Source organism: Pelodiscus sinensis, chromosome 8 (genome assembly GCF_052426305.1).
Source record: "Pelodiscus sinensis isolate ZL-2025 chromosome 8, ASM5242630v1, whole genome shotgun sequence".
NCBI lineage: Eukaryota > Metazoa > Chordata > Testudines > Trionychidae > Pelodiscus > Pelodiscus sinensis.
Window position 1 is genome coordinate 61,414,546 of NC_143059.1, and position 24,775 is coordinate 61,439,320.

General features: G+C 39.5%; 1 protein-coding gene across 4 annotated transcripts in view; it reads right to left on the reverse strand.

Annotated features, from left to right (window-relative positions):
• ATRNL1 (attractin like 1) overlaps positions 1 to 24,775 on the reverse strand; it is a 999,362-nt gene that overhangs the window by 151,235 nt on the left and 823,352 nt on the right. The gene's annotated exons all lie outside the window — the stretch shown is intronic.

Here is a 24,775-nt window from a genome sequence, read left to right on the forward strand (position 1 = left end):
GTATTTCCTGAAAGCTGCTGCTGTTCTTATTCATCATGAATCCCAGATAATTGAAGTAATTGACCTGCTCCAGGGCCCGCTTCAACTCTAATATTTGCTGGGCTGGGACGTTTGCCTGTTGTCATGTTCACTTAAGGGCTGCAGTGGGTATAAACTTTAATTACTTTTTCCACAAGACGTCGTAGACCATAGAGGAAATCACATTATTTGCATAGCTCATGTTACTGAATTTCCTGACACTAATCTGCTCTCCATACTCACACCATTCAGCTATGTTCACAATGCCATCTCAGCATAAATGTTAAAAAGATAAGGAGAGAGAGAATGCGAAAGAAATATGATTCCCATATCAAACTTGTTTCAGGACTATTATTGGGGACCACAAGGATTAGCAAGAGCTCACGTTATATTTGAGCCAAGTAATTTAACCATAGTTGCACTCTGTTGTTTAAATGGACCCCATTAACAGTTGTTCTTATGGCAGAGTGACTCTCAAATATTTTACAGCTAGCCCCTAGAATCTTCACTTTCTCACCCATTTATTTTGCTGTTGAGGGGCACACTGTTGCCTGTTGACTGATATAAAGATTTTATAATAATTTAATTAAGTGTACTGGCCATAAAAAGCTTTTATGCTGTCATCTGCTGTTGTGGGAATAGGGATATAGATCTTAACTGTAGTCACATTATATTGCTTGGTTTTATTTGAGATGCAAAAAATACTGCATTTACCTACTAGATTACATCCCACTCCTGAATTTACTGGCTTCATCTCAAGGATGGATGTTATGCTGTGTTCATGGTTCTGCTTAGCCTCTGAGTAGGTCACAAGCTGATCTGCAACTGATTGGCAATAGCTGTTAGAAATCCAACATAGCTGCAATATTCCTCAAATGTCAAACATATGGTATTTCACCTCTTTCATTAACAGCTAACTTTTCTGAAGCTTCACTTCACTCTCCATTCTTGGATTTCAACATTTTGCCCTGAACAAAGTAGAGAATATATTCTTGTTCCTTCTATTTTGAAAGAACTTTTACAACATCCATATGTCTCTCATGTGGATGACATGCTTTCTAGTTCAAGTTTTTTCTTCATCTATTGTTTTCTCTTCTCTCCTTCTGGCTCCCTAACTTCGCACATCTAGTTATTAGGGTTATCGTGCTTTAAAAGAGAGATGCTGATTTTTAAAGCTAAAAAGGCTGCAACATTTTATAAAGGTGCCCGGTTAGGAAGGATAATCTAACAATATAAAATGGTACTGTTAGTTAACTACACCTTGCACTGAAGTTTTCTTTTCAGATGAAGGGCAAACTGATTCAGAAAGTCAAGACAATCTGTTGAGAACAAGACACATTTTGCAAGTAAATTGTACCTTGAAAATGAATACAATTTCACTCAGGCATTGTCTTCTATCAGAATTACCTTTAAGAATAGTACTGACATTTTCTTTTTTTTCCCCAATAAAAAAAACAACAAAAACATCCTATCATATTTGTGGACGGAGATAGTTCAAAATATATTGGCCAAAATTTCCTGATTTGTGAGGTTGAATATTATAGAAGAACCTGAAATATGATTTACATTTCAGACAGAAAGTGAACATCTTTTAATTTTTACATACACACATGGTGATTAGCAGATACAGTCCAGAAAAAAAAAGGGCCTGTGTCATCCCTGCCCTGCAATCTTGGGTGCCTTACAATGTCTTGCTGAAGTAGCTGCCAACTCTGCCACTCACAGAAAGAGAAGCTGGAGCACCCCTGGAAAAAATAGGGGGGGAGTTTAGCACTCACTAGCAGCTTATCTTGCTCTCTCCACATTGCATCTCCTGCCTGCCAGCAGCCCCACCAATCACTCCCCCCACTTGTTCCTTCCAGTGCATCCCACCCACCACAATCAACCTATTTCCATGGCATGAAAAGCTCTAGAGTGGAGAGAAAGGAGCAGGAATGGGGCATACTCAGGAAAGAGAGCAGAACTGGGTGGGAAGAGGCAGAGAAGTGGTAGAAAGGGTATGGGAAGTGGGAGGGCAGAGTGGGGCAAAGCTTGGGGCTGAATAGAGGGTTGAACACCAACAGTGCTTGGCAGAAGTCAGCATCTGTGCTTGTTTATACTGCAAGATGCCCACAAACACACCTCATCCTCAGATTTTCCTCCTGAAATGCATGTCCTGTACTGACCAGCTCCCTCATAGACAGTATAAATATTTTAGGTACATTATTCCTTAAAGGGAATAATATGCCATTTTATTATTTCAAATAGTTATTCAGAATCTTCAGTATATTCTCACTGGATTAGCTAAAACAAAAATTATTAATTTAGAAGAATAAGGAACTAAAATGGATGCAGGGTATCATAGTTCTAATATTTTTTTTAAAAAAGAAATAACTACAGAGGCTTGACATATGTCTTTCTCTGTCAATAGCTTACGAATGCAACTCAGCAGGAAAAAAGGACATTGTTTTATTACATTCATTTGAAAGTGTGTGTAATACTAGGAGAAAACAGCTTTTTGTGAAAGAATGGCTTTATTTACTGTGCATAGGCAGATGAGTGAAACCACAGAAAGTCAGAAGAGTGACTTTATTTAAAGATAATTGGCCCTGACTAATACAAGAAAACAAAACACTGCAGATTTTTGTCAGCAGTGGGATTTAATTATACTCCATTAATTACATCAATGTGTCAACAAAAGGTCAAAAAACAAAAATTTAGAGGAAGAACAGAAAGTAATCCTACAGCCTGACAGGATTATGGTTAAATCATGTGAAAGAAGAGAAATGAATAATAATTCACACTGCATTTTTCAAGAGAATTCATGTTCCATTGAAGCTGGGTGAAAAATTAAGGTCTTGGGCTTTAGTACAAATGACTGGAGGTCTTTGTCCTGATATAAAAACCATTTCCAGGAGGCATAAAGACAGCATAATGGGCGCTATGTCACCTGCTTCCCCCCAAGCCAGTCATTGGCCACCCCTGCGTAGCAGGGCATAGAGCCAAAGCACAATGCATTCTAGAATCAATGGCCAGAAGAGTGGTCTCTGTAGCTGAGAGTGATCTTTGTGCTTAGAACCAGACTTCCTCCCTCCCAAGCCTGTTTTCAACAACTTTGGCTTTTCTGTATTTGAATATCCAGCCATATTTTTTCTTAAAATGTCTGGTACTGAGTTGATACCCTCTCCCTAGTTTCCTTTTTGAACACTGCCAGTAGGCCCTTTATCTAGGGTGATCACTTCTCCTGGGTATCTGGATGAAAGGTTCATTTGCTCAATGCAATGTGTTAGACTCTAAACGTATTTGTTCCCTGCTGAGTGGGTACAAGTTTTTACGAGTCAATATTTGTGCCTACAGGTTTGATTGGTACTGGCTGGTTTCTCTTCTTCAGGAGAGTGTTCTCCCAGAGGGGAGAAAGAACTTTTGTCTCATGGCAAAGAGCTCATTTCCAAGAAGCCAGAACACTGTTTATGGGTCTTGGTGCTCTAGGCTCCCTTCCCAAGGGGACTTTACTACAAGAAATGGCATAGCATGAGGACTTCTCTGTGAGAGACATACAGGGGATAGCAGCAGAGCTTAGAGGACTCCAGTGAGATCCCACCTACCCAGTATGTTAATGAATCTAAATTACTAAGTTAAGTCAGGTGGTTGCACCTCATGATAACAGCTCTCTTGAGCCCGGGAACCTGAAAAGAGACACATAGATTACTGCTACTCACTGATTCAAACTAAGAGTGGGGTTTGGTGAGTGGATGTGTGGACAGTGCAGCCAAGGGGGGGGGGGTCATTGACCCTGGAGATCATTCTCACTGGGATGAAAGGGAAGTTAACCAGACCAGTGCCAAAGTTACTGAAAGGGGGGAGAGGATATTTTACTTTTTATTTGCATATATGTTCTGTTGCTGGTGGTGCTGGAACAGTTTGTACAGTAAAGATGTTGAGAGTCATTGAACCAAACTGTAAACCCTTTATATGATGGAAAACATTTCAAGTTGGGGGATGTAGCAGCACCCCCAGCTCCCCTAGTTCCAGTATCTATGTCTGTTGCTTTGGTTTCCCAAAATTTTTCCTAATACAGACTTCTTTGTTTGTACACAGTCTTGGAGTGCCTGTGAGCTGGGAAATCCTGCGTCTTGCGGGAGAGTGCATTAGTTCTCAGGTTTCTGGGTAGGGGCTCAACGAGGTTTAGTCATTTCATAGAATCATAAAACTGGAGGGGACCTTGAGAGGTCAAGTTCAGCCCCCTGCCCTCATGGCAGGACCAAGAACTGTCTGGACTATCCCTGACAGATGTTTGTTCAACCTGCTCTTAAAAATCGCCAATCATGGAGATTCCACAATCTTTCTAGGCAATTTACTCCACTACTTAATTACTCTGACAAGAAGTTTTTCCTATTGTCCAACCTAAACAGTCCTTGCTGCAATTTAAGCCCATTGCTTCTTGGCCTAGCCTCAGTGGTTATCGGTTAATGAGAACTTTTTTCCCTCCTCCTTGTAACAACCTTTTATGTATTTGAAAACTTTATCATGCCTCCCCTTCCCAGTCTTCTTTTCTCCAGACTAAACAAACAATTTTTTTTTCAATCTTCCCTTTGTCAAGATGGAGCTTGGCCCCTTTTGCTGCCATTAACAACAGGGTTGGCCCGAGCCATTCACGCGCCCCGGGCCCCGGAAGTGCGGTGCCACCCCGAGAGTGTGACACATGCGCAGCCCTGCCCCTGCGTGCCCGGCGCATGTGCGGCCCCACCCCTGGGCACCTGGTGCATATGTGGCGCCACCCTGGGTGCATGGAACATGTGCGGTGCCAGCCCTGCGCGGCACCCCCTACAATGGGGCGCCTTGGGCAGTACCCTGGTTGGCCCGTACCTTGGGCTGGCTCTGATTAACAATTAAGTCCAGGCTTCGTGCATTCTTTCTTGGAACAATCCATAGCAGTAAGTGGATAATGGAATATGGTGGCATATACTAGCAGTTCTCCAAGCCAGGGGCATCTGCTTAGTCACAGGCTATATTAATCTTTGAATGAAGCCCCCTCTGCTTTATGGAACTTCCTCTTAAGATGTTCTCAGAAGTAACTACTGGACTGTATGGAACTGTGTATATAGGAAGCAGAGGAGAAGTACAGATATCCAAGAGATAGCGCTAAAGCACTGTGCATACAGAAAGAATTTTTGCCATTAACAGATTCTAGGAACCATTCTTTTTGCAAAGGAGAGAAGCAAAACTAACATTTCTATAGAAATATTTGCTCCCCACACCACTATCTCCCAACATATCTTTCTAGGAAAAGGACCCCGGGATTTGATTCATTATTATAATTATAGAGACAACAAACAGACCAGGTTAAAAAAGCCAGGTGTTATTTTGTTGCTGAACAAGTGAAAAATCCTGCATTCACCAGATCTGCTCTATACGTGAAAAATTCTCTGAGGCTACAAAATTTAAGGGCCTAACACTACTACTTTTATTTGTGTGGTATAGCACACCTCAAGTAACACACTGAAATCACTAATGGTCAGACTGAATCGCTAACAAACTTCAGCTACAAATTAGGCAAGTCAGATAGTCAGAGCACACTGAATACTTCAGGAAGAATATTTCAGCAGGGAACTATTCTGCTGAAGTTGGTATATTAAAGACGAGCAATTAATTATACAAAAAAATTACACAAACAAGACTTTTTTCAAATAAGTTTGGTTGGATCAGAATTCAAAATACGTGTAAAACCATGCAATGAGCATCAATAATATATTTTTAAAATACAGTGCTGTGACACTGAGCTATAAGAGCATATTCACTGTCTGAGGATTTTAATTAATCAGGAAAGATGGACTGAGATGAATGTTGAAACTGTGGGGAGACCCTTTTCTCCCCTCAGTATTTTTTTTCACAAATTACAGATATTTGTTACTATGGAACTCTCTTCCCCGTCACAAAGTTAATTTAATGGCTGAAGTTTCTTTCTCCTCTTGTCTAAAGAGCAACTTATGTACTATTCACCTATTCAGTACATTCAGCCTTCTGCTTAGATAACTAAGGTACTCTTAGTCATTGGTTATTTTGTGCTACCATAGCATCATTAAGCTGTGTGAAATACCCCATTTTTAAAGATTGTTCTTGCTATGAACAATTTTGGAAGAATATAAAAGAATTGAACTGAAATGGGCATTTCAGATAACATTTCAGATTAGACTATTATAGCAAAATGGAGCATTTCAATCAAGTTCTTTGGTATCTAAACTGATTTATTGCATCCAAATTCTTTCGTGTTCTAAAGGTTTGGAAGGACTGTACAGCAAAACTGTTTATACTAATATTCTATCTCACTTTCCCCAGAGGTCTAGGTTGTGACTTGACTAGACGCTTCCCTAAGGAAGGAAGAGGGAAAACCAGCATTCCCTCATGATCTCTCTGCATGGACTAATGGACCTTGGGTCAGTGTCCACAGGGATAAGATGATGGTGTGCTCCAATTTACACCTCTCTTCAAGTCATGTAAGTAAGGAGTGGGCAGCTGAGCTGAAGGAGTCTTAATTTGCTGATGATCTAGGCCAGTAGCAAATTACTCTCTCTGTGGGGAAAGGGAGAAAAAGGGAGGGAATGGTTTTTCAAGAAGCTTTGTAGGGCTCACTCCTAAAGTGGTACAAATACAGTTTACACACCACTTCTTGCTCAGGGCTGTTCCTAAGCAACAATCTAGCCCCCAAAAATTCTGAGGAAAGAAAAGTTATGGAATTTTGATTATTTCAACATTCTCTGACAAAGAATGAAATAATCACTCTTACAAAATGAAAAAAAATACTATCCCTACTAAATTTTCTATATCGTAGGTTGAAAATCTATCACTTTGTAACCAAATCAAAAGGTAGTTCTCCCTACAGTCCTTTGAAGACTTCATTGTCCTGTGCAATATTCACCTAGTACTTATAATTATAACTGGGCAGCAAGAGATAATAGCCTGTCAGATTGTTTTATGCAAATAATTTTTTGCTTGGGATTCATGACAAACTGGAAAAGTGACAGCCCTTATTACTGCATGAGAGATAATCATGGTGACTTATTTTAAAATGAGCACCTTACTGGAAATGTAGGGCTAAATAAAAACAATTTCAAGCTTAGCTTTTTCTTTACACTAAACAATTTGCTGTAAATACAAGAAACTGTTTTATTATGTCAATTAAACAATTATTTTGAGCAACAATACTGTTTCTTATTACTGTAAGGGAACTGTTAGCCCCTTACTTAAACTCAGTGGGAGTTTTTGGTTGGCCAGCTCCCAGTACCAAAAGGGGAAGGGTCCGTGAGAAATCAGGGCTCTGAAACTGACAGACCCCAGGGACAATGGGAAGAGGCCAACACGCCAGCTCAGCCTGACTGACAGGTTGGACAGCTCAATGAGAGAATTAGAAGGCCAGGTCCCATCCCCCGTGTGAGCTGGGATTTTTCTGGGTCTCTGTGAGAAAAGGAGAGAACTAAGAAGAGCAGCAGGAAGAGCAAGCTGTGTGGAGAGACAGACCTGCAGGGTCAGAGCCACACACACAACCCAAGGAGTGCAAGCTGTGCTGAGGGGCAGACCTGCAGTGACCAGAAAGCCAAAAGGGTCAGAGAAGCAACACAAGGGACTGGAGTCTGGCAACACAGCACAGTCTGCAGCTGGGTGTGTGAGCAGCTGAGACCAACAGAGCGGGGCGGGGGGGAAGAGGCTCTGGGCAGGGACACGACAACAGCCAAGAGGCCCTGCAGGCCAGACTTGGAGAGGGATTGTAACTCCAACTGGGAGAGGGGTCCTGGCACCTAGAGCCTGAAGTCGTGTGGTCACTGCCAGAGCAAGCATGTCCAACCTGCAGCCCCCCTGCAGCACAGCCAGGGCCTGAGAAAGAGCCCTGGGACCTATAAGGAACAGACTGTGAACTGTCCTTACACTGTGCAGACTGCTGTTAGTGTTGTCCCCATGCTACAGAGCGAGGCTATGTGTTCTCTTTTAACCTTTCTCGTTTTTCCTTATTCTTTTATTTTTAATCAGTTGCTGTTTAATAAATTGTATTTGCTTTGAACTGTATGAAATGATCAAGAGTCAAGAAAGCATGCAGTGTGCAGAGAGCCCTAGCCCTTGCCTCAAGTGACTACAAGGTCGGGGATTAAGACCTAGAAAACCTGGGTCCAGCCTTGTTGGGATTTTGAGGACTCTGCTACTCAGGAGAGTGGAAGGGGAGCCCTCAGGATCAGGGAGGCCTTTGGGTAAAAGAAGTGGGAGCAGGGACTCAGATCCTTTCGCTTGTCCATTTCACCGGGGTAGTATAGAAGCCAGGAAAGTTCCCCACAATAGCGGGACCATTCCCCCGCTTACATTACCATAAATTTATTTTCAGTTTCATATTTTAGATCATCTTCTCCAACTGTCAAGTGAGAAAGATAAAAGCCTTATATATTTGCATAGAGTGGTACCGAGGGGCAATTATTCCGGAGAGCAATCCTCAAAAAGAATATCCTCAGACAGAAGAGATGGCGGGCTTTCCAAAATGAGGAAGGCCTAGTATGGAGGAAGGAAACAGAGAAGATATTAGACCTGTAAGATGAATTTACTTCTGGGCCTTTTTATCACTATTTTATTTTTGAGTGTTAGAGGACCTGAAGAGGTATTCCCCACTTCCTTTCAACTTTGATCCAGGGAACACATAGTCTTAGGGATTCACCTTTTACTTCACATTTTTAACATCAAGCCATTACTTTAGGGGGAAATAAGCCATAAACACAGATATTCAGGGACAATGAATGCCTAAAAAGCCCGAAAGCTTGAAAAGCAGTGGTAAAAGAGATAGTGGAAAGCAGTGAACGACTAATTTTTTGCACAATGTGGCCAATATAATTTTGAGCTGCATAAGCAGAGTTCTCACATCATGAGACAGTGTAATGGTCCCTGTGCACCCTACTGTATAGGGATTTACTATAATCTGGCTCTCTGACTGAATTACTTCCATCTTTTTGTCTTGAAAATCTATACAGGAAAAAATATTTGATCATTTAAAAAAATTACTATTAGTACTTTTGCAAAACTATGATTTATACAGAATTCTAATTAAGCACTAGTATTAGCACAACTCTTATTTAGCCTAATTCTATTTTATTAAAACTTTCACCTGGCAAACAAAATTGTAGGCTACAGACTGGCAGCTCTTAAATTATGCTACACTATGTTAGAAATAGAAGACATAAAAGAATTTCAAAGCATAAATAAAATATTATCTAATTTGCATTTCAAAACATTTGCCTGAATATTTGATTTAATACTGACATAAACATATTCCATATCTGATTACATGGCATTTTTCAAAGTTCCCCTTTCCACGGTTCCAATTTTTCCAGCATTTATTCAAGTAGAGCTGGTTATGGTGATTCTGCTAATGTATTATGGGAATACTGATTATATACAGTCAAAGCAGAGCTCCATGTCATGAACCATATGGGCATTTACTGAAGCATGAGAGAGAGTCCCTTTTATGAAATTTTAATGTTTTAATATTGTGTAATTTAATTTATGCCAAGGTAAACCAGAAACAAACAAAGCAGGCTTCCATTTATTCAACTGGATTCTTATAAAAAGACCTTTGCACCTGAGAGCTTCATTGACTTCAATGAGGCTCCATGAAGTGGATCCTTGTACGCCAGTAGAGACTCACTGTTGTCAATGGAAATCTAGTTTCAAGGACCTGTCCATACCAGTCAAGTGCAGAACTGGGACCACAATTTGCAACTCTGATGTTTAAAGAAGTTTTATTTATATGTAGAAAAATGCATATTTATCTTTGTATATTTGTTTTAGTATCAAGTAGAAAAAATATTTTGATTTACAAAACAAATACACTTGCCTTAAATGTAAGGAAACTCAAGTTTTTGAGAGCTGGTTAGAGTCTTAATTATCCTTCCATGTGCAACTACACATTTTTCAAAGGCTAGTTTAAGATGGCACTTTTTGCTGAAATTATCTAGTGCAGTGGGAAAGGTATTGGAATATGGGATTTGTTGAGTGTTTTGCTATTTAATAATATTTAATTTTCAATTTTGCTACTAATTCAGGAAGCCTTAACACTTACTTAATTAGAGCAAGCTCAGTAACTCAACCATTGAAAAGTGCAATGGTTAAGATACATTAATGGGAAACAATGGTTAATTTTCTGAATGATGGTGCAACAAAAATAAAGTCAAATTGCATTATGATTAATGATTTGATTAACTGATTGCTGTTCAGAAATTATATTCAATAAGGTCTGTCAATACAAATTATTATTGATTACCACATTACAAAGTACCAAATATAATGGGCTCAAGTAAATCTTTAAACTTATTGTCATGGATACTAATTTGGAGGACAGAAAACAATGTTTATCATCCAATTTAATTTCAGACAGTTAACTTAGCTGTAACAACTCACTTTAGCATTGCATTTTGAAGATGTCAAGTATTTTTGAAAGAAAAAACATATTCCAGTAAATCTGCAAATTTTCATTTTACCATAAGTAATTTAAGACAAGTTATATTTCCATTATTTATTTAACTTCTGAACATTCAGAAATCCAAAGTAGCTTGTTTTGTTCAAAATATTCCATGCTGAAACAGGTGCACTGGGTGAGAGGCAGAATGCCCCACATCTAGCTGACTTAGCAAACAAAGGATTCAGCTGTCCAGTGGACAGAGCAGGTAAAACAGGTGCTTGGTCCCTGCCTTCATCCCTTCCATATCTGATGTCTTTCAGGCAGCTACTGTACTGAGTAATAAGAAGGAATAAAAATGGCATTACGCAATGGGATTATGCCCCGTGTCTGTGTAGGCGTGCAATGTGAGGGAAAGATCCTTGTGTTCCACCAGAATATGATTCATATGTACATGTGAAATTTGATGCTTAGTACTACTATTTGTATATCAACATTCAGATTGGTTAATGACTCACAGAAGGTTATTAGACTTCCAATTAATGTCTTAGACATAGCTTTACAAAATGGACATCATGTACATCCTCTTTCCAACTTACAAACCAGTTACGGGCAAGCAATTGGTCTTAACTCGGTTTGTTCATAAGTTGGACCCCATAGAGTTACACGCAACTGCGCTGTTCGTAAGCACGGATTGCATTCATAACTCGGGGTCCGCCATTTACGACAGTTTCAGTCGTAACTGCGAATGGTCGACTTACTCGGGGACCGGCTGTAATTTCTTTCAGGATTTCACAAACATTATTACAACATCTAATACTACTTAAATGTTCCACTTGCAAAATGCACCATGGATAGGAGGTTATTTGCATAGGGATCCTCAAATGGAGCATTTTTCTCATAGAACTAGCTTTTATTTTTTAAATGGCTAAATATTTTGTTATATTTTAAACCAAAATGCACATGATTTAAGTGGCTGAGCCAAAGCTCACTGAAGTCAGTAGAAAAATTCCAGTTGACTTCAATAAACCCTGAATCATTGTGACCTATGTAAAGAGGTTTCTTGATACCATATGCTGTTTCCTCCATGTTACTCACAGAACATACTTAGTGGTGAAAAGCTTAATCTCAATGAGTTTTCCTATAATAGCTTGAAAAGTTTTTGTTGATAGTCTTAAAACAGATGTAGTTTCATGTTATTGGTCTTTTTGTATCATTTGTAAGAAAGATGTTGCTGAATTGTTTATAACTGTACAAACATAGGGTCTGTTTCTAACAAGCATCCTCAAATCTTACTGAAGTCACTAAGGGCACATCTGCTCTCCAGGGAAGATCGACCCTCCAGAGGTTGACCTTCTAGCATTAGATTTAGTGAGTCTAGTATAGTCTCCCAAATTAAACAATGAGGGAAGACCCCGAGGTGTCCGGTACTCCTCATTCTGCAAGAAGTAAGGAAAGCTGACAGGAGCATGTGCGTTTGTTGGTTTCCTGCAGCGTAGATGCCACACCAGCTCAGCTTAAGGTAAACTGATTCCAGCTACACATTTTGCATAGCTGGATGGTGTACCTTAAGCTGACCTGCTTGGTCTAATATACCTAGTATAGGCCAGGCCTAAGAGTTGAAGGCACTTCTTACAACATCAGGAGGCAGTTGGCACCACACTAGATCAGGTTAGTCATGAGTAAATGACAAAACACACTGGGTAGGGGCAATATCCTAAAAAGATTACTGGGCATAGTGCTTACAACCACAAGCAGTTTCATTGAGTCAACAGGAGAACCTCACAGTGACGAGAATGACGTCCAACAATATTGACAGATCAGGCCCTATGTTTGTACTGAGTTATTCCATAACCTACCACCTACGCTAGAAACCTCAAAATCACCAACAAATTTAATGGTAACAAGTAGTCCTATTAAACTAAAGGTTGTGCTGTCATTTTCAACTTTCTTTTGACAATATGAATTGATTTAAAAATAAAAAAACCTCAAACAGCAAAGTCTTTGAAACATCACTTCAAAATAGGTCAGATACTAACTTCATAGGCTCTGTTTATATAGCATGAAAGGCTGTCTGTGTTTTCTCATGACTTTTCTCCTTGTGGGAGCTCCCATGGATCTTCTTCCTAGCAAAAGAGAATCCATTGCCTGAGCCTATCCTAAAGCTAACAACGTGAGCTTTGTCTGGAGAAACAAATGCTAAAGGAGTGAAGATATACACCAACCTAATTAAAAGTACACGGGTATGTTATCTCACTTTATTGGCATTGTTGGTTATTTGTTAACATGTTTGATTCTAAGCAAAATTTAAACGTAAATGTACATATATTTTAATTTTAACTGAAAAGCAGAATAAATATAGAACATTTCTTTTCAATAAAAAATATCTAGAAACTTACATCTCCCCTTTCTGGAGTATTTATTGGTGGCCAACCTGTCTGATTTTGAATTACTTTGATTTTCTTAAAATTATTATTATGGTGATGTATCTTTCTGATCCTTCACCTATATTACACAATTGAGTAATGCTGAATGGAAATTGCCTATTTTCACTTACATTTCTGGTGGTTTATCACTGCAGAAATAATGGTAGAGAGTCAAGGCCTTGTCATGGCAAAAAAAGTCATCATTTTACTTAAGAAAAAGTTACTGCACACAACTATTTTCAATTAAAAATATTCTATAGTCATTTTAACCATTTAAAATATTATAGAGATTGGATATGAGGGAAATATATATACAAAATTATAGAAACGCATGTAACAGGTAAATAAAGGGAAAAAGCTCCCCCTTCCCAAAAATCTTTAGAAAAAAAAAAAAACATAGCCCAAGGTTTTGTCAGAAATCTTGGTTTAACAAGCTCTTGGTATATCAACCCAGGGTAGGAGGAGGGGAAGTTGGGGATACATTTCCATGTGAGAATACACACTTGAGGAAGTTCTGACAGACAGTGAATAATACTTTATAATAACCTAGGAATATTATGGGCAAAGGAGCGGCCAATCTATTGAAGGCATCATTATAGAATCAGAGGGTAATGATTAGGATCAGTTTAATCCAGAAATAATTATAGATTTATCAATTAAAGACTAGTCAACTTACAGATATCCAAGTGTAATTATTTATGAGAAATGATCAATTGGGGGGGCATTTCTACTGGCAGTCAATATTTTATCATGATCTGGAAAACAATAAAAATCAGTGCTAATAAAGTTTGCAGATGACAGAGAGATTGTTAGGATAGTGAATATCAATGTGGGCATGACAGTGATCTAGAGCAATGTAGATCACTTGGTAAGTTAGGTGAAATGAAACACATGCATTGCAATACAACTAATGCAAAGCCAAATATGTAGACAAAGAATTTAGGGCTGTATCCTTAAAAGCAAAGACTAAAAAAGTACTTGAGTTATTGTAGACGATAAAACTATCATGAGTTCCCACTGGGATGCTGTGACATAAAGGGCTAACATGATACCTAACTGTGTTTACAAAAGAATACACAACAATACATTATCTCCACACAAGGCATGGAAAAGATCAACACCAACTGGTGTAAACAAGGCAGTTCCACCAAAGTCAGCTGAAGTACATAAATGTACTGCAACCTCAGATCTGACCCTGTGTGTCCCGTTCTGGTGCCCACATTTTGAAAAGATGCTGAAAAATTGGAGAGATTTCAGAGAAGAGCTCTGCCATTAAACATATATAACAAGAGGGAGAAAAGGAACTCAATTATTTAGCTTACTGAGGACAAAGTTAAGAGGCAATTTAATCACTGCCTGTAAGTACCCATACTGGAAGAAGATATCTGATATCAGAAAGCTCTTTAATCTAATTGACAAAGGCAAAACAAGAGCCAATGGCTGGTAGTTAAATACATTGAAGTTCAAACTGGAAATAGACACAAATTTTTAACAATGAAGGCTATTAATGCTTGGAATATATTGTCAAAGAATAAAGTCTCTATACTCGCTAACTTGAGATCTGTTGTCTTTATAAACAAAGTGCTCTAGTTTAATCACAAAGTATTGGGCTAGGTGCTGTAATCACCAAGTTAAATTCTATGGGCTGTGTTACATAGGAGGTCAAACCATGTGACTCTATTGGTCCTTTGTATTCTTAAAGCGTGTAAATCTATGAAAACACATATAAGTGAACTTGATACAGTTCAATATAGTCCAAGAGATAGGACAGAAGACTTGGGTCCCGTTCCTTGTTCTGAGATTGATACACTATATCATTTTGTGTAAATCACTTATTCCTTCTTTGCCTCCGTTTCCCTTATGTGCCAAACAGAACTGATTACATACTATACCAATCTTTAAAATAATTTTGACATGTACTTACGAAAAGAAATATATAAATGCTTATTGTTATAAATGTCATTTTCAAGTTGGTCCCAGGATATGAGAAATACAATGTGGATGAAGTAATATCTTTTATTGGAACAACTTCTGTTGGTGAAAGAAACAAGACGACCTCTACAAAGCTCAGAAACTTATCTTTCACCAACAGAAGATATTACCTCACCCATCTTGTCTTTCACACTATTTTAAAGTCAGTATAGACAGGCTATTATATTAAAATTAGTTTTAACGAGTTATAAATTCAAGTTTTAAAGCACCTGTTTTCTAACAGAAACAGTATGGACTCTTCTATATGTCTGTGGTACACAGAATTCTGTAAAATAATGGAAATAGTAAATTGTCTACATGATGGTTCTCTGTTCAGTAATTAAAACACCGAGCTAAATAAAATTATGTGATTACTGCTAGAGAATCCTGAACCAAGCAGAATTCTTCATGAATGATGCTAAAATCTAACTGAAATGTTGCCAGCATTTTTACACATACAGTATTTTGGGCTGCATCATTATTATGGTAAACTCAATAATGTCAGGGTGTGTCTAAACTACACGGCTCCATCAATGGAGTCATGTAGATTAGGCTGCTCGGCAAAGGGAAATGAAGCCGCGATTTAAATAATCATGGCTTCATTTAAATTTAAATGGCTGCCACGCTGAGCCAACAAACAGCTGAAGCTGTTTGTTACCTCAGCGCGCTAGTCTGGACGCTTCTGCGCCGACCTGAAAGTCTGTTATCAACCTCCCCGTTATGCCTTGTAGGATGAGGTTTACTGGGGAGGTCGATAAAGGGCTTTCATGTCGGCAGGGGAGCATCCAGACTGCCCCGAGAGTCCGACAAACAGCTGATCGGCAGAGCAGGGCAACCATTTAAATTTAAATGAAGCCGCGATTATTTAAATTGCAGCTTCATTTCCCTTTGCTGAACAAACAAATCTACATGGCTCCATCGATGGAGCCATGTAGTTTAGACATACCCTCATAGTCTAAGGAAAGATGTGTCAAGTATAGCAGATGAAATGTATTTGTGTGAACAGTCAAATGACAACAGTCCATTTTATACTCGGTATTTGTTTAATGATTGTGCTTTATTCCATTATAACAAAGAAAGCAGATTTTATTCCTTTTATATCATTGCTATTAATAGTGATCAGATCTTTTATCACATAACTTTCCTGTTTGTAATATTAATTTATTTGGTGGCACAGCATATTTTAATCCTATGGATTATTCTGCTGACATTACTAAAGACTCATATATCTTCTCTTTACATACAGTGATGGAGCCAGGTTTTGGAAATGGAGGTGTCATTGGGTCTTGTTGGGGCCTCTCTATTCAGTGGGTGTACTTTTCCTCTGCTGCAGTCACTGCCTCCTTGTTCTGCAGAATTGAACCAATCACCTGTCATAACAACCCTCCTGCTGCTGCTAACATGTAATATTTCTGTTTTAACAGAATTGTAGTAATTTATCAAGTGAATAACAAATTCCATGTACTTCTTTTTACAAGGTGGATTTAATCCTAGAAAAGACTGTCTACACCACCTTTATGCAAATCAGATTAAGAGAGATCAATTCCCCCACAGTTAATCTATCATCTCTTTTTAGTATTGTTAACAAATTCACAACACCAGCGAAGCTGAAGCAGCTGAGGAAGAAAAACATGGATTGTCCCTCTCCTGGAAGTCTGGAGTTGTATGACTGAATAGTAAACAAATCTTTAACTGGCATATATTAGAGCCCTGCATAGATACAAAATTGGCGACTGTATCCACAAAAATGAGCTGCAGTTATCCGCATCCACATCTGCAGATGTGCATACGCACGGATATAAAACAGAAATCTGCAAATTCGCAGGACTCTAGATCAGAGTTGTTGACTCAAGAACCACGACCTGAACTCGAGTCCGACTTAAGTTGCCTAGGTGACTTGACTTGAGACTCGACTTGGGTTCACTGTTTGTGACTTGAGACTCGCTAATTTTATTAAATCGACTTGGTGAAAAAATTGTCCAAAAATGCCGATATTGATGACGTGTACAAAAGTGACTTGACATTTTTTAAATTAAGACTTGAGACTCGACTTGGGACTCGACTCGAAAGTGACTTTAGGGACTCGAGACTCGACTTGAGACTTGAACTGTAGTGACTTGAGACTCGACTTGGAATTGAAAATGACGACTTGAAGACAACACTGCTCTAGATACAAACTTTACAACCATATCTTCATCAGTATCCGCATAAATAAGCTATATCTGGGCTCTGATTATTGTTAGTACAATCACATAGAATAGGCCGACTATATTTTTGTATGATGCTACACAGAACAGAGCAGTTTCTACTAAAATATTTTTTAAAGTTTGTGATCTAAGAGGGTTCAAGGAAAGGTTCTATTGTAATGGAGATGTATCTGCCAGGCAAACTGATGCTGTAGGTCCTGGAAAATAAGTGCAGACATACATCTTAGGGAAATAGTGCCAGGGAAATACAGCAAAATGCTTCTCACTAGCTTGTGCAGAGGGGCTTTTTGCAGTGATTGGGATGAGGCAGAGCTGTAGTTTGCAATGTATCACACTTTGTTGTATTGCAGAGTTGTGTGTGGCCTACAGCTAAGAAAAGTAAATTTGCTCAGAGTTAGTTTTCCTTTCTAAAATCATGGTTTTATTTGTGAATCTCAAAAAAAGGTTTTTTCCAACCCAATGTTGTGAATAAAACAGAAAATAAAATCCCTCTTTCCTTCCCTTCTGGGATTATAATCAAAAGTCAAAACAAAAGTACCCTCCTTCTGGGGCTCAAGCTTGAGAAAAAAGTCTCTTCCTCTGAACTAGCCACTGCTTTCTGACTCTGTAGGGGGCTGGCTCCAGATGTATTTACTCTCTCTCTATTCAATTTCTCTGTTTGATATTAAACCTACTGCAGACCTTAGACCATTCTCCCTAAGAAGCCTCAGGCCAGCTTCCCCAGGGGTTTCACATGTCCTGAATAGTTGGAAGTCCCTATTTCATAGGGATGACATTTATCAGCCTCTGAAAGCAGCAAAGCGAAGTGGTTTATAAAAGCTAAAAATGATTATTTCTTATTTTTTTACTTTTCTAAATGAAAAATAAAACTGCTTAGTGGTGTCAACATCCTGAAATCACTGCGGAAGTGAATTGAAATTACCTTGAACTCCATTCTGCTATCATCTCTGGGCAACCTGACACAATAGGAAAAGGCTGCAGGCTCTCTTTAGTTTTCCCTCAGTATCTATGATAATTCTGTTCCTTATCAAATGAATGCTAACTTCAACTGCTCATTAAAGCTGTCATTTTTTTCATAGCTTCATCTGCCTCATAATTGAAATTCTTATTTTAAGAGCATCATCTTAACGTTATTGCTAGCTATGGAATGTCTTGTGAAGAGAGCAACATTAGAGTTAATTTGGCCCTACATCTCTGGTAATGGATACTGTCTGAAATATAATAAACTGTGGATATCTGTACCTCAGCTGAAAGATGTCAAGGTTACTTTCTCAATTACTGCAGTTTATTAGAGACCTACAGACAATAGGATACCATTCCTTATGTCTCACTGATTTCAAATTGCTTATAATCTCTTTGTTAAGCTGTTGAAAGTGAGTTTCCTAACATAACTTGAAAAGGATTCTCTATATGACTCTTAATTAAAACTGTTTACATGCTTTCCTCATTGAAGCTTCCTACAGAGAAAAACTGTGCCAATACTGCAATAAAGATTAAGTACTTCTGTGACTGCATTCAATGTAGATTTAAAATAAAATCTATAAAAATAAATCACACACCTGTATAAACAACAGAACAGAAAGTAGCATCCACCCAACAGAGATTCCATTTCTTTTAATGTACAGTTAATATGCAGCCTACACAAATCATATTATAGTTATGTGCTGCATAGACATATGCTTCTAATAACTTAATGCAATCTCTTTTTTACTTGGTTGTGATTATTTCCTACTACTTGGAACACAACATCTTTGAACATTACTTACCTTGCACCTGCAACCCAGGAACAAACCCAGTAAGAGAGTCTTCCTGTAGTTCTGCATCTGACGAAGTGGGTCTTTGCCCACGAAAGCTTATGCTCCTACACTTCAGTTAGTCTATAAGGTGCCACAGGACTCCTCGTCGCTTTTGCAGATTCAGACTAACACGGCTACCCCTCTGATTCCTGTAGTTCTGTGGATAAATTCCAGTGCACAGTAACTGACTTCAGCCCTGATGCTTCAAGCATGTAGGATCATAAGAACAGCCATACTAGGTCAGACTGAAGGTCCATTTAGCCCAGTATCCTGTGTTCCAACAGTGGTGAATGTCAGCTGCCTCAGAGAAAATGAACAGAACAGGCAATCATCCAATGATCCATCCTCTGACATCCATTTGTCCGCTTCTGACAAACAGAGGCTAGGGACACCATTCCTGCCCATCCTGGTTAATAGCCATTGATGGACCTAACCTCCATGAATTTATCTAGCTATCTTTGAATGCTGTTAAAATCCTGGCCACTTAAAAACATCTCAACTTTAAGTATGAATGTTGTTCCAGTTAATGGGACTACACATGTGATCAAAGTTAGGCATATGCCTATGTGTTTGCAGGACTAAGCCCAAATTACACTACTTTGATTTTCCAGTAATTTTTACACCAAAAATGCACAAATGTAGCTAGACATTCCTCAGAGTACTAGGAAGAGCCAAAGTTGTGCCACATCTCCATCCCCATCCATCCATTTTGTTCTCTGCAATGCTGACTCAGGAGAATTGTAATTCCTGAATTAACTGTCCTGTCATTCTTTTTTAGGAAGAAATGAAAGGGGGAAGTATCCCAGCTGACTGCGTGTGAAAATAAGCACAAACAGTTCCTAAGACAAATGCTGGATAAATAACATAAGAAAAATGAACTCCACTCCCTGGAAAAATAAAAACAAACAAACAAACTGACTCTCCCATGTGAGATCATCTGTAAAGCTCCCCAACGTTAGTAAGCACATACTGAAACATGCAAATGCACTCTGTGAATGTAATCCGTCATTCCAGACAAAGTCAAATGCTGCAATTTCCATGGTCTATATCCCAGGCTAAAATTTTCACAGAAAAAAATAATACAGGAAGAGTAGCAGGGACAGATATGTCCCATCAGCAGGGCACATCACTTGAGGGACAGCTACGCAATACTGAGATGTTGTTACTAAGTGAGGTCGCTCATGGGAACACTGAATTTGTGAGTGCAGCAGTCTCATCTCTGTTCTAGTTTACATAAGTAACTTACACTAACTTTACTCAGGCACCAGTCAGAGACGCAGGCTGTGTGCAAGTCTTTCACCATGGGTAGACAGATGTGCTGAAGTGGCTCAAGCCAGAGCAGTAAAAATAGCAGTGTGGACGTTCTAGCTTAGGCTGGAATTCAGGCTCTTGACCTACCTGATCCCGTCCAAGCTCCAGAATGAGCCACAACAGCCACACAAATATTTTTAGAACGCTAGTGTAACCCACTCGCCTTCTGGCTTCGGTGCACTTATGTAATGGCACTTAGACCGCTTACAGAGGGAGAAAAAATGAGTTTGCACTACAGCAGGGGTGGGCAAGATATGGCCCATGTGCTAGATACAGCCTGCCAAGCCATTTGACCTGGCCCGCAGCCGCCCTTCTGCACCCCTGCCTCCAGGCCAGTCGAGACCTGGGGGCAGGGGAGTACACAAAGGTATTTGCTCTTTAAAGTGGCTGGTGGCTTGCTCCCCGCACTAGGGGTGCACAGCACCTAGAGGGAGCTGCCAGCTGTTCAGAACAACTGGTGGTTCCCTCTAGGCATCACGCACCTCTGGCAGGGTGGGGGCAGAGGGCAAGAGACTTCACGTGAACCGTTGCCCCCAGGGGTTGCACGCAGTTTTCTTCCCCTGCCAGGGGCACGTGGTGCCTAGAGGGAATCGCCCCTTCCACCTAGGACTCTCCTTTCTGCCTGAGGTCCCCCTCTTTTCAGAGGCAGAGCTGGCCCACGACCACTACCCCCTGCAAAAATTATTGCCCACCCCTGCTCTACTGCCTTAGCTGAGAGCCAGCTGACTATTTGCTTACGTTGTAGAGGTTCATGCATTAGGCTCCAGAGGTCCCAGGTTCAGTTCCGCCTGTCAGCATTACATTAGCTCAATTGCTAGCACAAGTCCGTTTACCCAGCTGGCATGCTCACATATAGCTTCAGTGCAGACCTACCCTCATTCTCCTGGTGCTAGGATAGCTAAATGACACTTTAAAGTTCTGGGATAAAGATCCTAGTCAACATCTCCATCACAATGGAACTTTCCGGCCTTCTAGAATGAGAGAAAAGCTCATCTGTGCAGGAGGAAAGATATAAGACTACAGAATGAACTTCTACAAGAACTGAGGACCATTAATCACAAACCTCACCACCTTTTCCTGTAGAGCAAAATGCATTTCTCTGACTCGTCTTCTCTGATAAAAACATATAGCAACATGTATATTTAAAACAATAACAAAAAATCTTATCAAAACACAACACACCACTGCAAAAACTGCTTCTATAGGGGAGAAGATGAGAGAATGAACATATGATAGATGTTAGTTGCATTGTTCAATGTGCTACTGGAAGGCGCCCTGATACTGTATAACAAACTTAGTAGACAAATAGAACAGAACATAATTGCAGATGCTTCCATATAGTGCAATACAATGGAGAATCAATCCCATTGTTTTACTGCAGTGATGAAAAACACAAGAGATGCAGCTATATTTACAAAGAATAAATGTATGTATACAGTAAGTCTGGACAGACTGGCATTCAAACCTTGCTGCTAAATGCTTCACAAAGAGTATGTCTATACTAACCCCCTAGTTCGATCTAGGGAGGCTAATGAGGGCAACTGAAAATTGCAAATGAAGTGCGGGATTTAAATATCCTGCGCTTCATTAGCATGTTCCCGGCCGGTCGCCATTTTAGAAATTGACTAGCCCGAAGTAACTGCCCGCATCTACACACGGCAGTGAAACGGGATTCCAAATTAAAGCCCTACATTCAATTAGCCTTTATTCCTCCTGCAATGAGGTTTACCAGCTAATCGATTTAGGGCTTTAATTTGGAATCCCGTTTCACTGCCACGTGTAAACGCGGGCAGTTACTTCGGGCTAATCAATTTCTAAAATGGCGACCGGCCAGGAATATGCTAATGAAGTGCTGGATATTTAAATCCCGCACTTCATTTGCAATTTCAGTCACCCTCATTAGCCTCCCTACATCGAACTAGGGTGCTAGTGTAGACATACCCAAACTGTTTATTTTATATTGTAATGTGTTAAATGTTAGTCCTAAAAATCAATGTGCCCTTGAGAACCAACAACAGCTTAGCTTTCTCAACAAAACTAAGCTATGAATTAGGACTCAAACAACTCTCTTTGTTATCAAAATTTGCTAATGAATTATAAGTAAGACTGATTTAACTGGAGGTCTCCTCTACCAATCCCCCACTAGTTTAGAGCAGCTGCTTTTCAACTGTCACATTTAAGTCTTGAAGTTCAGTGTGTATTGCTTACACTAAATGTACCGTATGTATATTGTTCTTGTGGAGAATATCAATGAGTATATAAAGTAGAGTTGAAGATAGAAGCACTGAGTCTAGTGTTTTGGGGTTATGGCCCGTGACAAGTTCCTCAATACATTTTTTGTCAATGAACATGTCACATTTTTGGATATCTAGCCACAGTTCTTTGGAAATACATGCTTTTACATAAAGATGTATGACTGTGGTCCCAAAGTTCTTTGAAGCTTGTTGTACAGAGACAAGTGAATAATTTTGTTTTCCCTCTTGAGCATACACTGTTTGCATGCAACATCTAGTGAATACAATAGCTTTTGCCATAACCTAATCTTAATATTGATATGTGCATCTTCAAAAGCAAATGGACAGGAAGGAAGGGAGGGAGGAGGAATGAGAAGGGGTAATTCTCTACTGCCTTATATCTTATATAGTTATTTAACCCTGTGTAAAGTTATTAGCAATGTGCGTCTACAAAGGTACCAAATAGCAATGGTAGCATTTTTACGCCATCTCTGCAAAACATAAATAACTAAACAAGACTCAAGACAGAGAGGACACCACATATTGTTCCCCAAATGCTACCATGTCCCCAAAGCTAAACAGCCAGAAAACACATAATAAGATTTTCCCTTTATTAATACATTGGCGAAATTATTAAAATTGGGTAAAAAAGGTAAATTCTTACAGAACACAGCCTTAAAAATGATGGGGGAAAATGTACTTCAAATATCATAAGGGCCTCATCCTGCCAAAACTGACCAGATGCTAGACTTCCTCCTCTCCTTCCCCCTCCCCAACACAAAAGAAAATATTTAAGCACATAACTCTCTGCAATTTGTGTCAGCAGATGTGAGAATTTATTATCAGGATGCAGACTTATATGTTAAAGAAATACTGTTAGTAGACAGTGAATGTAAAACACCTCTTCTTGACCATAAAAGATCTTGCATAATAATTTATTTTAACTAATAGATTCACACCTGGTTCCCTTTTGATTGAAAGATACTAACATTATTTAGTTCATAAGTACTAAGCAGTTTAAGGATAAAGGTATTAATTTAGAAACAGAGCCACGAGGCTCTTTGATACTTAATGAAATGTCCTTTTGACCTTTAATGCTGCATGGGGATAACATGATTCTGTTGTAGTTTTGAGAGAACCACCATTTTACGGGTTCTCTGGTTTTTATTCTGAAAAAAAAAATCTTAAAATAAGTTAAACTTTTCTCTGAACTACCGACATTGCACATTTTACTGACTCTCTAAGAATAAACAGTACCATAATCAAAGGGAGATAAAAGAAACAGGGCCATTGGCACCTCCTGCAGCAGCACAAGTCTGTGTACAAGAAGCCCAGGATGAATTTCCTCTCAGACACCATCTGTGTCTGCAAAATAGATGGCTACAGAGGGGATACCATGGGTTGGATGGGTAACCCATGGATTCCAAAGAGGTCACTGAGGATAGGGATATAGTATTGGTAGGCAGTGGGCCAGGAGTCCCTGTCTCTATTGTGAGAGTGGTGCCAGTCTCAGTACTGATTGTGATCCCCTGGAAGTCTCAACAAGCTATGAGAACGTCTCGAAAGAAGGGAGAGGGGGAGGATTTCCCAAAATGCATTTCCAACACCTCTCCCCTCCCCATACGCATTAAGTTATTGAAGGGCGGGGAAGCACCACTCCAGATGGAGCAAGAAAATGTCAACCCTCATCTGAAGCCTAGTCACAGCGATTATATCAGTACCAAGGCAAACAGAAAAGTCAATGTCTCAAGCATGAGCAGACGCATCACATTCCCACATGGTAGCAAAACAGAAGATGGCACTTGACCCCAGGATTAGTACCACCCTGTGGATGTGGTCTGCACCACAGTCATCTGAGGTACATAAGTTAGTGATTGTGCCAATGAACTCCTCACTATTGAGCTCAGCTTCAAATGTCCACTCTGTGTCCCAGGCAATGCCAAAGACAGTGCAGACAACTGAGACAGGTCTACAAACAATCGAGGACTGCACAAAAGAAACTCCCAGAAGCTAATAATTGAGACACAAGATAGGTGAAGTCAAATGTTTTACTGGCCCAACGTCTGTCGTTGAGAGAAAGTTTCTGAGTTTATACGTAGCTTGGTCCAATAAAAGACATTACCATATCCACCTTGTCCTGCTAATATCCTGGGATTTGCTTTGCCCCTTTGTTCCTGACACATATAGAAATGTTGCAACAACATATCATACAACCTGTATCATTGGTGAGTCAGGAACAAAGAGGCAAATTTGACACTAGACAGTACACTAATGATGTGGAAACAGCTGGTGTCAATGTGATTGGTACCAGACTCCGTGGACATCTGACATACAGTACCAGAGTCAATGGAACAGCATCCAGCTCATGGCACCTCATTACCAGAGAAAAGGTAGATGATCAAGCTCC